This window comes from Lepidothrix coronata, unplaced genomic scaffold (assembly GCF_001604755.1).
Source record: "Lepidothrix coronata isolate B3197 unplaced genomic scaffold, Lepidothrix_coronata-1.0 Scaffold37, whole genome shotgun sequence".
Classification (NCBI taxonomy): Eukaryota; Metazoa; Chordata; class Aves; order Passeriformes; family Pipridae; genus Lepidothrix; species Lepidothrix coronata.
The window spans coordinates 4,423,207-4,437,310 of NW_016690217.1; positions in this window are offsets into that span (position 1 = coordinate 4,423,207).

A 14,104-nucleotide genomic window follows, 5' to 3' on the forward strand; every position below is an offset into this window, starting at 1 on the left:
CTCCATCTCAAGAAATTTTATGAAGTACTACAGAAAAATACTACAGAAAAAGAAAACACACACACAAAAAAGCAGTATTTGCTTAGACTTTATTACTCTTTCAAGTTACAACTTTAGCTTTCTTATTAGCTTGCTCAGTTTTCTACCCCAGACTTAGTAATATGTGATGCACTCTGAAATGTATTTCACACAAGTAATAAAGTAATTTGTGTTAAAGAGGCAGTGCTTCTGTAAATCCTGCCTATAAATCCTTCACTAATTTTTGATCTCTTTATTCAAAGGTTTACAGCAATTTCAGGGGAGTCAGTGCTGATTTTCCAAAAATGCTTTATATAAGTAATGGAAAAGGTTACTTTAAAATAATAAAAAAATACATATGTGGACTTATTTGTAATTTAGTAATAATAACCTTTAATAAAGTTGTATTTCAGGTTTTTCTTCAGTCAAAAAGACAAAGTCAAGCAGTTGAAAGCATTAAATCATGTCATTATCATCATGGCTGGGCTTCACGAACGAAGATTTGGGAAGGCTCTATCCACATTTGTTACAGGCACGTTGGTGACTTATGAGGCCAATACGTGACAGACATATCCGATTGCAAAAGGCACAGCAGAAAGACTCCTTAGATGGTGTATTCTGCAATACACGGTTCTTTCTGTGTTGCCTTTTCTCCTCGAGAGTGATCCTGCGTGTGTTCTCAAAGGAGACAGCTGCGTTATAGATGGTATTAAATCATGTATAACAGATTTAAAGGTGAAAATTCCCTCTCAGGAGGGAATGATTTGAGACTGCAAAACTAAATTGTGCAAAAGTTTAACTCAGGTGAAAAGCAAAGTGCTAGATTATCAACTCATCCTGCCTTTTGCAATCTGTGACATTGGGGTACCCCTGGAAAGCCACAGAAATTACTGTTTATCCTTTACAGAGCACAGCTCTTAAGACCACCTTTAATACAAAAGTAACTAGATGGACATTGGGTTGGTTGTTTTGGTTTGTTTTTTTGTTTCACCTCATTTGCTTTGTACTGTGTAATGTTCTAAAAACGGGAGAAAGGGAAACAACACACACACACTGGCTTGAGTGGCTTGAAAGTGATGAGAAAAAAAAATTCACACTTTAGGTACATTCCCCATAGACAATGACACAAAAAAAAAAAAAAAAATCTCTACACTTTCCCATTAGGTCTTGTTGTTGGTACATAAAGGACCGTCTTCCCAATGTTGAGCAGTTCTGCTTCTTTGTTTCAGAATTAGCATTCTCACAGTTACAGATTTCTCAGAATAAGTTCTTCAATATAAATAGTCAATTATCTTCCTTACTGAAAAAGCATTCAAATTTGTGCATTTTCACTACTTTTAAAGGAGGTTAAGAATATTTCCATATGATTTTCTTACTGCCTACAGCATCTTAAAAGATTTAGCGTGGGGTTTGTTCTTTCTTTTTTTTTTTTCCTTTTCCCTGGCTTTCTAAAAGAGATAGCAATCATTTATCTCAGCAAGACATTTTTCTTGAAGAAGAGTAAGCAGATAGAGATGACACCAGTGGTTGTTTAAACTGATCCAACCTATTTGTCAATAGTGAGACAGGGCAGGAGGTGATACAGATTCCATTTAATTTTTCTACAGCCCAGGAATTTTTACCCTCCTAATATATCAGTGGTATTTTTCTGCGTTTGTATCAAAAAAATATCTTGTCAATTGACTTTCCTAGGGACAGATAAGATACTGTGTCTTTCTCCTTCGACCAAAGGTAGAGATAAATCTATGTGGGAATGCAGGTAGCAAGCAAGAGAAGTTTGAGCTATTATTTACTCACCACTTGACAAAGACAGAAACTGGAACATTCTTTAACATTTTTTTAATCATGGAAGGTCACGGATGCTCAATCACACTAAGCAGAAAATCCCTTGAGGTCTCAGAGCTCATCTGGCAGAGATTCTTCAGCATCTCCAAAGAAGCACAGATATCTATTACATCACATATCTCTCTCTTTGAGGGCAGTGTGCTCACACCTCTCCAATCTATATAAACATCTTTAGTGACAGGACTAACTAGGGGATAAATAGTGAGAATTCAGTTTGCATCTTATTTTTTCTACAGTGGATCTGTATCGTGCAGGGGTTTTCTATCAGCTGCAGCTGAAATTGGTGTTCAGTGAAGGTGCTATGTGTTGTTCCATTAAAATCCAAAAGCAGTTCCAAATCTTAGCAGACAGTAGGGTTGAAATAAAGTCTCTGTACTTGTTCTCCAAATCTATATTTGTAGATAAATGTGATTGCAAGACACAGACATTCAGGACATTCACTTCAAGTAGTAAATTACAGCATGAATATATGGTTTGTGACTGTTGAAAGGGTGTAAAAAAGAGGAAAGGATAAATAAAATTTCCAAATAGAACTAGTAAAAAAATGTTAACTATACACATTTGACAAGTCCCCAATTCATAAAAACAGACCACTTCATAAAAGTAGACCACACCAGTTTCATTTTACTCAAGTGTAGTAACAGTAAGTAAGAGTAAGTAAGAGCTGTTGTAAATTTGACCTGTATTCTTATAGGCCTCTACAAATTGAGACTAACTCATGATTCCTGCCTTCCTCCTAGCTCTCATATCCAGATATCCTCTGTTATACCATATTTGTACCCTTCCAATGACAGTTTCTGGCAGAAGCAATGGCACTGATGTGATGATATCCTCCTCCCTTGTAGACCACAAGGAATCAGAGACTATAGTAGTAGCTTCAGAACACATTCTCCATTCGTTCTGGAGCTGTCCTTGGGGCTAAGTGACATCCAGCTGCCCTAAAAAGTCATATTGGCTTTGAACTCACTGCTTTTCTTTTATCCTTGTCCTGGATCACCATTTCTCCAGGAATTACCAAGGAAATCTGATTTTCAGTTGATTGGAGTTTACAGCTTGTCCCAAGCAGAACAGCTTATCTCATTTCCCAGGAAGACACACCAACGTGCTCTTTTTAGGCCAGCATCTACAAATCAGCAGTGAGAGTCTTTTGTCTTGCACTATGACAGATGTAGAAGCCCATTACTCTACATACCTCTACCTCGTTGTAATATAAAGAATTGGATTTGTATTTCAGAAAAAAAAATTAATTTATAGAAGGGAAGTCTGAACTAAATAGCAAAGCACAGATAAACCATCTATGACCTGTATTAATTTTCTTCCCCTGATTTTTCCTTCTTCCATATAATTATTTTAAAACTGAATTGCAAACAAACCAAACCAACCAATCAAAAAAACAAAACAAAAACAAACAAACAAACAAAGGAACAAAACCAAACTTGTTCCCTTAAAACAAATTAATTGTCCCTTAAATTCATACTAAAACTACTGGAATAAACCCTATTCTGACATCCAATTTGAATAATCATTGATCATTTCTGTATTGTAGAGATAGCATTTGCATCATGTAATGAAAGGGCTGGGATAACAACTACTTTCCTGTTTTGAATAGGTAAGAAAATTGGGCTTGAATATTCCTATAAATAGTAACTGTAGAAGTTAGATCTTCCCACAGAAGGCTTAACCAAAACATCAGTCCTTTTCTTTGCAAAAAAAAAAATCCAATAATTTTAATTTTAATGTGGGAATTGTGCATTTTAGTTAGAGCTAAGAGACTTTCTCCCTCCAGACTACCAGCTTTCTTTGAGTTACTGGCCCCAGAAATGAATTCAAATTTTGATGCCTTTGTCTATATGGATGAGAGGTGAAAGATGAAGAGTAAATGCATGATCTTGAGGTATTTTCTCTAGCTTTGACCTATTCTGGAAATAAAATCTGTGCCAATGGGGCACTAATAGCGATTAAATTAAAATATTCTATTTCTTTTAAAAATCCAATAGAAAATGGTTTTCAGAAAGTCATATGAATGAATGTTAAAAGTGACTGCCAAGGGGAAGGATTTAGTCCTAACCTGAATAATCCCTTTTTAAAGACAATTTACAGGGTATTGTATTGTATAATACAATAAGTTTATCAATTTTAGTAGTTACGTTATCTTAAAAATAAATATTTTTTTCTCTATGTTCACAGAGCTTATCTAAATTGCTCTTCACTTTCTTAAGTTTTGTGCCTCTGATTAAAAGAAAGGTATCAGTCACCATTTTTACTTTAAAAATACATCCTCTATTTCAAAAATACTTGAAAATTCGTTTTGTAGAAATGTCAGTTTTTGATTAATATATCTCACTTAGCTAAATCCTGCTAGCTTAGCTAACTCAGCTTTTGGAACATTATTGCTGAAATTTCCAGATGGTCAATGAGTTTTTGCCTAAGACACTAGATTCAGAAAACTTGATCTATTGTTTCTCTCTGCCATGAATTCTAACAACTTTCACCTGAAGTTTTCAATGCCTCAATTTCAAACTGTAAAAAGACGGATGAGATTTAAGACAATTTTTTCTGATTTCCAGAAAAAATTAGTGGGGTTAGAAGGTGAAGTTGTAAGCAAGTTCCACCTGTCTGATGCACAGAAGGGGAGCTAAGTGAAACCAGTCACTGAAACTTGTTCATTCTGAAATTCATGTTTCTGTCATATTTATATTTGGCTGTATTTTTGGGCATGTTTGCATATGTCCAATTCTGGGTAAGATAACAGTGCTATAAACATGCCTGGGATAAGTCAATTTCCAAAGTATCCACTTGAAGCTTGTATAAGGATGAATTTATTCTGATACTTTTGATCTGTGTTTGGCCCAGACAACTGTAAAAGTTTTGTTCTTTCCCTGCCAAGTTATAAGAAAACAAGTACTGATAAACAGGTACCTTGTCCTTGGAGAGAGAGCTTCTCGTATAAACTGTTTTAATTGGTATTCTGTGATTGGCTAATCGTCCTCCAAGGCTGCTTGAAGGAGACACTGAAGACTATAGTGATGAAGAAACGCCCCCAGACTCATTTGGAAAAGACCCCCCGAGTGCAGTACGCAGGCGCAGGGAAAGCCATGTGTGCACAGAAGAGATGCACTTATATAACCAAAGGGGTGGGACTGAGGGCCTCTGGCTGGGCGGTGATGACCACTCCTGCCTAGGCTGAGGTCACTCAGTTAATTGTATAAAAGCAGATAGTGCTTTCTTGGAGTGGAGCTAGCTTCACATCAAGGACAACGTTACCTTTTGGCAGGGACGCCTGCCAGTTTGTGAACTTACTGACTATCCAAGGATGCAGCTTCTGCTATGGGTAATTATAGGCATGCTAGGTCAGTAAGATAACTTTATGGTCAACAGCTGGGTAACTGGGGAGGTCATGCTGGGGGCTTATTTCTCTTCTCCTTCCTCCCTTTTGGGTTTGTTTGTTTCGTTGGCCAGCTCTTGGTAATAAATATTGGGTTTGTTGAGCTTTCAATGGTGTCATGGTTTCAAGATTTCAGTATGTTTGAACCCTCTCTAATACAAAGCTTTAGCATGGAAAAGTTTCCAGATAACAGGAGATAGTACTTTCTTACAGTCAAGAGCTGATGATGGCTCTACAAGTTGTGGTACTCCCACTGAAGGGTAAAAGTCCTTGAAGAAAAGGAAAGACCCGTAATACGAAATTACTAATATATGAAGCCATGCTGGGTAGATAACACAGTTACAGGCTTTACAATGAGGAAAAAACTACAAGAGATAGAAAGCACACTTGTCAATTGTCTCTCAAACATACGAGAATGGAGTACTTGAAAATATTCTTTTTCGTTAGGAAAAGATTAGCTGCTTGTCTCATACTGTTTGTCTTCTTGCCCTCATTTTCATTCCCCTCTCCCTGACATGATAGTTTGTTAAGGACATTTCATTCATCACCCATCAGTGGAGATGAAGAGTTCATTGAACACTCAGGCAGTTTCACATAATTTCCTCAATTTCCCAGTGAGTTTTCCAGCAGTATTTAATAATGATAAGTAGAAAGCAAACACAGACCTTGTTGCTGCCAATCAAAGGGTAGAGATAAAATACACAATGGTCCTTTTCTTAGGTTACTAAGTTTTCTGATGGCATGAATATGACAATGCTGAATAAGAAAAATACTTCTTTGGCATGCACATAGGTGGTATTTGTCAAGAAAAGACCTAGCAAGACATCCAAAGAGCTAGCTAAGGTGGCTAGTGGAACTGTACACAAATGCAGATCTTATCTTTTGCAAACACCTATTCACAAAGATCTGAAAGCAGAATTCAAGGTACATTGCAGTAAAGTTTCCAGTTTCTACACTAATTTGACTTCCTTAATGGAAGAAATGGAATTAGTCAGCTTATTTACTCAGTTCTCACAGGCCTGGGACAAAAAGCTAAGCGTCAGTTGGAGGAAATGTAAGCTGAAGTTAAAATTAAATGGAAGAAAAACCACAAAGATAAATGTTTGATCTGCTTTCTTTTATTGTTTATTTTATTTGTATATTACTCATTGCAGTAACCTAGATGATAGTACTAAAAGCAAGTTTACAGAATTTGCACATTCCATTGAAATGGAAATATGATAAAAAATATTGTAGAACAGTGTGGTCATATGCAGAATTACTTCATGAACATTTCTCTAAGGAAAACAGTTTGCCAATTAGATTTTAAAATAAAACCTCCAGTGACACAACAACAGATTTCTCTGTAAATGAAAGTCTGACCAAAAAAACTAGTCATCGTAAAACTTGATTGAAATAGACCATTTTGGAAAGTTTAAATTTAAAAAAAAAGACTGCAACTTTTTAATGAAACAGATTTGCAGAAGAATTTCCAAGCTCTTCATGTTACAACACACAGCAATTGATATTCCCCTGAGCAGAAAACTTTAAAGCCTGTCAGCCTTATTAAGAAATCACAAGATATTAGATATTTTTTACTGCTATTGGGTAAACTCTCATATTGTCACAATAAATTCTGCATTCACTTTTGTGAACTTCATATCAGAAGGCACAGCAGTAGTTCATGATTCTATTTAATAATACATAGCATTTCATTTTTATTTGTCAATAGTTTTTTAAAAACATGGGTTCAAAATAATAACAGTTTTTAAGGTTTTACTTCTAAGCGTGTTTATGCTCTGCTTCCATTTGTTCATTAACAGGTTCATTAACATGTAACTCTTTACATTATCATATATTGTTTTCCCATACGCTTTAAAGAAGAAAAAGAAACAAGACAAACAATTAACAGAAACAAAAATATACTTAAAGAAACAAGACAATCAGTCCTATACTATAAACTCTCTGCAGTCAAAAGGATTACTCACCCGAGTAGGCAAGAACTCAAGAAAGTACCTACATGTGCTCACACATAGTTGGCATATTACAACTGTCTTTAAAATATCTAAAAGCATCTTTGATACAACTTTTTTATCTTTGGCTGCTCTTTGGCTAGACTTTCTAAATGGGTAGCTAGGTTGCAGTAGGAATCATAGCACAGAGCTGTAGAGGACATCCTGTGAAAGCAGCCTTATCTTACACCTGGGTAAAGAAAAAGGAGATCTCAACCAGAACACCTCGCTTCTGCAAATGCATTTTTTTCAGTGTACTGTAAAAACCATCTTCCTGAGTACAAGCGAAAAAATTAGGAGAAATTACATTAATTTGCACAATTTTAAGTACAGTCTCTAGTTCTCATGTCTCTGCTGATAGCTTTGAGGTTTTGCCAATACTTGAACTGCCACACAAAACAAAATATCACTGTTTATTAGGATATTTGGATTGCCAAGAGATAGTTTCAGGTTGGTTCGTGTACTCCTTATGCTTTTTTCACATTAGTCTGGAGGGATACATCTTACCCTCAAGGAAAAGACTTGATGAATATTTCCAATATTCAGCTCTGCATTTCCAAAAATCAAATTTGTTAAAGAATATCAGTATGCAGAAGGGAAAAAAATTGTGTGAAAAATTTTATATCCCTAGATGCTATTTTCCTGAATAGAATTAATCTGAATATTTTCAGATTAAATCTCAGAGAAGGAACAAAACTTCTCTCAGTCTCCCATATCTGTGCCTCTCCCCACCCTTTGCACAGACATTCCACATCACAGGAAATTAATAAAACATGTATATAAATGTATATGTAGATTTAAGGAAGCTTTATATCTATTTTTTATACATACATATGTATACATATAAAACTTTCCAATAAGCATTCATCATCCTATGGCAGAAAGCTTCAGTCCATGGTGTCAGTATCTTTTGTCTTTTCTCAGCCATGAGACATATTTCCTTTAAAGTATTTTGATTTCCTGATTTTCTTTTTTTTAGACAACTCTATTTTCCAAATCGCATTTTCCAGATACCTTCACTTCATAGTATGAATTAGACATGTCTGTACTTTTTGAAACTAGTTCTAGACAGAGTTTACAACACTGCCAGTTACAGATTTACAACCTTTGGTAAGTACTGTTTCAAAGATTTAATGGGTATTATAGGAACTGTGTTCTAGAGAAGCTTCTGATCAATTAAATAGTTTCTTAGAAGCTCTGTAAGTTCTTTACTGAGGAAACTATTGTTGAAAGCATGAAACAGTGAAGAAAATGCAAAGTCATGATGCAAACACAGAAAACATATGGAAGTCTTGCAGTTTGTGTTGCCATGGCATTGAGGAGGAACACGAAGGGAGGTGGAAGCCACGGGGTCTCATTCTTCTACTTGATACCCAGCAATGTTTTGTAGAAACCAAGTATATTTTTATATATTTTATATTATTAATTTGTTTTTAACTCTTAATTTCATTGTTACTGTTCCGATTTTTGACAAATGATACTAGCCACTTTTATTGGGAAATTTTTGATAAAGGTAAAATAATGACTATAAATTGAACTGCCTTCTCCATATCTCCTAGTGATGCCTATGGATTTTTGTTTGGGTTTTTTTTTAACATTCGTAGATTTTAAAAGTAGTTGTGTAGTGAATGTAGATTTTAATGTAGCCATATTATATCCCTGACCCTGAACATAGTAGTTACCCCATTCCATATCAATCCCTTTAAATTCCTTAGCTTGTTTAGACTTCCCTCACGGGAGGCCTTCTTTTTCTTTAAGAATATTTTCACCCTGACTTGAACAACAAGATACCACACAGTCAAAGCGACCTTCAAGCCCAGAACTTTGGAGGAGTTCCAAGGACTTGATGTGCTGTGATGAAGAGGAAGATGGGGAAGAGGGGGTCCCAGAGCTCCCTACTTCAGTTTCCAGAGGGGAGTGCCAGAGGGAGGATCTGGGGGGTGGACAAATCTGGGATTGGATGGGATAATACCTTAAATTGTGGAACTCTGTGGACACCAGGCGCACGTCATGTGTATTCCCTGGGTTACAGAGGCCTGAGATATCCCAGGCCTGACATTAAAGGGCCTACTCTCTTTATCTTATCTCCTACACTAAATTGGCCTGGAGTCCTTTTTTCTACAATCTCTTAAAGCAACACTAGTGAAAACTTCTTACAAAGAAGGAGACTGACCAAATAAATTTTTTCAAATATTTCTACTAAGCCTTAGGTCAGCATATATTTTTCTCTCAGGAAAGACGTATAATCTCTAAAACAGTTGTTCTGCAGTCTCTATTATGAACAACTTTATTATGTGCTTTTCTTCACGTGTTATTTAAGATCAAATATAGTTCTGTGCATTTACAAGTAACACATGTCTGTTTGAAGTTCATAAATGTTACTTGTCCGTATCATGCTGCAGTTAGGATTAGTGAATCCATTTATTTTATCACTACCAGAATCAGGCAATGGTTTTTATGAAACTGAAAGGAATGAATAATTGGCTCATTTAAAGATATATAGTCCCTCTTATTTTCTAACTGGTGCTATGTCAGCAAATTTTGTGATGAAATTTCTGAAAAATTACTTTGCTATTCCATTAGCTTTTTTATAGTGGTGCTTTCTCAAATCTAATCTAAATTTAGACCTGTAACCATTTTAAGACAAGGTTTTAAAAATGGAAAGCATTAATGTTTAGCATGTTACACATATATATATATAAGAGGGATTTTCAAACTATCCAGGCATGGATGAGATTCAGCATTTCCATGCGTCTCCATTGCTGCCTAAAAGTTGGAGCTCTTACTTTAACACTGCTCTGCAGTAATATTATGAACACCTTAAGAGAGACAAAAAAGACTTCTCTGGGGCAACAATTGATTTTTCAGGGAAAAAGGCAGCTGCTACAACAAGAAGAAATAGATACTTCAATTAATATTTTTAAAATTTGGTCTAAAATGAATTTAAACTTTTTTTTCTACATTTAGCACACCTGATTCTATTCTAATGTCAAATATCTCAAAGTTGCAGGGTATTTTGTTTTGTTTTGGGGTTGGGGGAATTTTAGGGGTTTTTTTGTTTGTATATTTATTTCTTTGCTTTGAGCTTTTTTTCCCTCTATTTTCTCTCTTTCTATTTAAATTATTACAGGACCAAATTTCACAGTGAAAAGTCCTGGCAACCTGGTAGTCCCTGGAAAAGTTTTCTATGAAGTCTGTGACATTTTCAACACTTTATTATGACCTCTCCAGTTTTATATTGCATTGTCTTAGAAACTCACATCTGATAGTCTAGTTTCTATTAAATAACACTTCCCACTTCCACGCTTTCCTTGTAAGACCATCAGTAAATTTTTGGTTTCTGATGCCATAGTTTTCATTTTGTTGAACAAGAGTTTCCCACCTCCCAAGTCCATTCAGCCAGGGATGCATGAAAAGGCGTAACATCTTACCTCAGGATAGGGAGTTAGCTATTTCTCAGAGAGTTGGGAAGTATCAATTTCCTTATATAAGAAATATTGTGATATATGAAGTTCATCTCTGCTGACCCACAATGAAGAAAGATTAATTAAACTTGTTTTAGCACAGAAGCAATGAGGCAATACTAGGATTTTTGAGGGAAGAGGAAAATTCTTTTTATAAGAAGAAACAAGAATTTGATGTTCACAGTCTAGCCATAAAAAGGCATGGTCTGACTTCTGCCTAGAAATGAATGTCCACAAATATATAAATATTCTGCATAAATGAACGTGTGAGCTGGTATATCAATGGATGTATGGAATGAATATGAGAAAAAATCTTGTTACCAAAGGATTTAAATTTCAAAGAAATTTACCTCCACAAGTAATTGAACTACTATCTAACAGAAATCTATCTAATTTTAAGATGGAGCTTAAAAAATATCGCAAAATCATTTCTATTCTGTTGATTAATGGCAAAGAATAGAACATACTCAACATTCATGTCTCATCTTCTCATTATGTTTACCTCCATTGCTCTGCTAAAACAAGAGTTTTCATTTGTTTATCATGGTTTTTTTGGCATTTCTAAACCCATTTTAAAGTCCTAATTTGGTAAAGACCATTACAATATTAACATATAACAATTCTGTTCATACATACATTAAGAGGTAACTAAAAACTTCTACTTTTTATTTGCAATTGTTCCCTGTATTTTTTCATAAGCTAAATAAATCGGTTCAGAGATTTTTGATTTATTTTTTTTTATTTTAGAGGCAAAGTATGAAAATACAAAGAAAAGCAGAATCTGAGGTTTTGCAACACAGTATCTGTGGCCATAGCAACAGCATATAAAGGCTGACATAATCAGCACCTAAGATCGACAGGGGACTGATCACCTCAGAGAGATGCAGTGAGAAGAGGAGGTTCAATTCAAGATGGAGAATGGTGAATGTAATGCCCTCTCCTGTGACAGTCGGTTGCTTTTCTTTGATAATATTTTGGGTTGACAGTCAGAGTAATGATTTCAATGTGTAGTATTCTCTATCTTAAAATGTGTTGAAATCCGTATCCACACAGAGGCACCATGGCCAAAACACCTGAGCAATGTTTCACTGAATGTCTGTGGACTCTGTAAGCTTTGAAAAATCCGCAGGCTAATGAAACAAATAGCAACTGCCTTCAGGGCATTTTTTCTAATGTTCTCCAATAGGGAGAGGTCACTCACTTGAATATGTTGTCTCTTTTTTGCTTTCGAACAATGGACTACACATTCAGAAACTGTACATTCCTTCAACTGAATATTCTTTTCTGTGTTAATAATCAGTCTATGACTAAGTTTATGCCATTTCTATGTACATGTGTGCACATACATGTGAAATTTGTATATAGTATTTGCATATAATTACAATAGCCAATTACCTTTCTCATAATACATTACAGAGGGACATATGGGCAATTGTGATTATTTTTTGTTACATTTTTATTTATTAGGCACACATTTTAAGGCTCATTTTAAGGTATTTGTCATACAATAATAACCTTGCAAACAAAGCTGGAGACTACATGGAATGGGCATATTCAAAGCATGAAACTGTAAAAGAATAAAGAAATAATGTAGAAATGGAAAGGAAGGAAAATGTACTCAATTTAAAAAAATTATCTCACATGATATTAAAATAATTGATTCCTATTACACTCAGGCAAATAATTTGTTCTTAAAGTCAATTCTCTGTAAAACTGTTAAGATTGGACTGGTGGTTGGACAAAGTACAGATTAGGAGACCAATATTCATATAGACTTTGTTGCACCACAGCTAGCAGAATATCTGACCTAGGGGAGGAACAATAATATTCAAAACAGTTGGAGACCAGTTGCAGTGCTAAAAGAAATAGCTTTTAAAGAGGTGGGGTTTTTTTGTAAATTCATAAAAGTGTCACATATTTTACATAGGCTAATAATTCCATACTTTGCTGTTGTTTCTACATGAGGACTGTGACAGAGATTTGCTTCCAGGTCAACAGCTAAACAGGAAAGTTTTATTTAACACAGTAATATTGTTTATTGAAGTTCCTATTATCAAGTCTGTTTGGGGTAATTTTTTTACTTAATTCCATTTCTTGCAGAGCAACTTCTTTAATAAGCATGAAAAATTTGGGCATACTGTTTTTTTCTCACAAATACTGTGAAATCTTCTGATTTATTGTGAATATATTTCCCTTCATAAACCTTAAAAATAAATAAATTTACCATATGAAGTCTCTTGCTTTTTATAGTGAATTTATTTATATTGTACATCTATTCCTATCAATAGATAAGGAGGGAAAAGCAAAGTTTGTGCATTTTTCTAAGTTAAAAACCATATGTATGCACATACACACACATATATAAATAACTTAAAAGAAATTTAAAAGGTGATAAAATTGTAAGGAGGAGGAAAATCAGATATAGCCATGAATTTCAGAAGGTGTTGATCTTCCTCATTGTAACTGAGGTCAATGGAAACTATGAATTTGAAATATACATAGAAAAGCTTATATAATTTTATTTGCAATTATTTGGAAGGCACTAGTGTTCATCATATCTGTATGCTGTCAAATAGCAGAATTACAACAGGATCACTGTAAGAGTGTGTGTGTGTCTTCAAGTGTGTGTGTCTTCATGTGTGTGTGTATGGATATTTCAGTGTCTGTGGTTGTAACTTCATTTTTCTGTGTAGCTATATTCATTTCAGTGCTTTATTATGACATATCATAAATCAACATTACAAGCTGGCAAGCAGAGATAAATAGTGGCAAAGCTCTTTTTATGCTATTTTGTGCTGCTGAATACTTCGGAATCTCATTTTTGGCAGCTTAAGTCTGAAATATCATATATTCCCAACAACTTTATTTAAATATACAGATGAATGGTACAGAGCACACTCTTAAAGATGAAAGTGCTTCACCATCAACATCCACACACATCCACAGACACACATTCATACTTAGTGTGTCAAAATGAATTAAACTTGTGTGCTTTCCCTTCCTGCCTTTTGTTGAAAAGGATAATGGCTGCTTCTCCTTGCATTAAAAAGGAGTAGAAAGCAGCTAGGGCAAAAACCATAACTATGGCCTGATTTCAGAGGCTATTGTTGTCTGAAAAATAATTATTTCTGAGGGGTTTGTTCAGCATGTCTCTAAGCTTCAACATACTACCTTTCCTTTTATTTTTTCTTATTTGAATACAGTAAACCAAACAAGTAAAGTTACTGTCTATCTTTTGCTCTGAGAGTACAATATTCTAAGAGTGCAATAATAGAAATAATGATGATGATAATAATGGAAGTGCAGGTAGCATCCTGTCATCCTCAGACTAGCCAGAAATGCCCTGAAGTACAAGAAAAATAGATGCAGCAATTTAGAATGCAGCAATAGAGAATAAATAC